Source organism: Kryptolebias marmoratus, linkage group LG21, assembly GCF_001649575.2.
Source record: "Kryptolebias marmoratus isolate JLee-2015 linkage group LG21, ASM164957v2, whole genome shotgun sequence".
Taxonomy (NCBI): domain Eukaryota; kingdom Metazoa; phylum Chordata; class Actinopteri; order Cyprinodontiformes; family Rivulidae; genus Kryptolebias; species Kryptolebias marmoratus.
In genome coordinates this window covers 1,546,894-1,548,657 of record NC_051450.1, presented here as the reverse complement: position 1 = coordinate 1,548,657, position 1,764 = coordinate 1,546,894, and the positions used below count along the sequence as shown (strand labels likewise).

Sequence of the window (1,764 nt, the reverse complement as noted above, 5' to 3'; positions counted from 1 at the left end):
CCTCCAGGCCTGGCTCCAGAGTGGGGCCCCGGTGACCCGCGTCCAGGCAAGGGAACACTGTGTCCAATAATCGTACTCGTCATAAGGGGTCTTTGGGCTGCACTTCGTCGGGCCCCTCACCTAGGACCTGTCTGCCTTGGGTGACCCTACTAGGGGCATGGAGCCCCTGACAGCATAGCTCCTAGGATCATTGGGACACTCAAACCCCTCCACCACGATAAGGTGGCAGCCCAGGGAGAGGAATAAACAATCAATAAACTAAATTTAAAGAAATAGCAAAAATAAAGAAATAGCTCCTACACCCCCTATTGGTAATACCACATAAAATTTTAAACAAAGTGGCAACATCTCATCCACTATTGGGATCTAAATGCATTTTCCATAATCTTAAAGTATGGCGGAGATATTCATAGTTAACTGTTGTGCTAGCTAGTGCTGAAGTGTTTGCTATTGCGTCACTCGCGCAAATTTCAAAATTTTTAAAACTTTTTCATCATTGCTTCAGCAGATCGGCCTATATATATGTACCAAGTTTTACGTTGATCCAGCTTTTAATATGCGAGTAGTATTCGAAAGTAGGTTTTGCCTTTATCGCGCTATAGCAAAAAATCTAGTTAGGCGGAAGTGAGCGTGGCCAATTTAAAAGTGATGCAGAGTCGTCCACAGATTCAGGTGCCATCAAGATTTTGAGTGTAGGACTTACAGTTTAGGAATTATTCGCAAAAACGCATTTGCCTTTGCTATAGCGCCCCCTAGGTATGGGACAATATGATTTTTTTTGTCTGAGTAGTGGTCGGGTTTTTCTATCAGACTGCCTGGTTGGCTTTTCCACAGCAGTTTCTCGTTTTTCTGGCCAACGCGTTTTAGCAGAGACGAATAAAAATAACAGAGAAGAATGAAAAATCCATACAAAAACAATAGGGTTCCCTGGCGAACGGCCATGCCTTGCATTGGCCGCCCGCTTGCTCCCACGGGCTTGGAATCCTAAAAATAGAAATTAATAGGTGTAAAGTAGTGTTGCTACACACTCATGTACAGTAGGTTGCGGTATGCACCTTAAAATTGCTTGCGATCCGCCATAATAGAAAAAGGGAAGAAGAAGAAAGAAGACTCTGCGAACCAATGACTTATATGGATAGACCTGACACGCCGCTTTAAAGGCTCGGGCCGAGATGCGGCAAAAGCGGCGCCATCTTGCTACAGTATACTTAAAGANCGCAGGGCTATATAAACAATGCTGAGGACTAACGAAATAAATTTTTTTAGTGGGTAAGATGAGCCCAATAGTGCATGTACTTTATCATACAATGTCACAAATACTCAGTTATTGTAATTTAAATAATAGCAACCATGAATTTAAAAGAAACGCAAATCCAGAGGTATTTATTTACAATCACAACAGTAGTCAAATCAGCACTGGCATAAGCAATACAGAAAAAAAATTAGATAAATGTATAATTTGTCTTACAGACTATACACCAGATGAAAGAATAAATAAATGATAAAAAAAAGAATAAAAATTTTCATTAAAGAAAAAAATTAAAAGTCACAAACTTCAGATGTGAGAAAGAATAATTACTGTCATGTAATAACTACAAAGAAAACTTGTTCAGATTGTTACATGATTGTATTTCCAAAGTGGAAAATCGCAATAAAAATATTTTGGTAAAAAAAAGTCACAAGTACAGATATCAGGAAAATGCATTAGTGTATTTTAAGAACAACAAATGTAAACACCAAATTTAAAATTGCCTGATCATAATA

At 39.1% G+C, this 1,764-nt stretch overlaps 1 protein-coding gene across 3 annotated transcripts in view; it reads left to right on the top strand.

Annotated features, from left to right (window-relative positions):
* Window positions 1-1,764, top strand: part of LOC119616626 — a 91,287-nt gene that overhangs the window by 27,861 nt on the left and 61,662 nt on the right. The gene's annotated exons all lie outside the window — the stretch shown is intronic.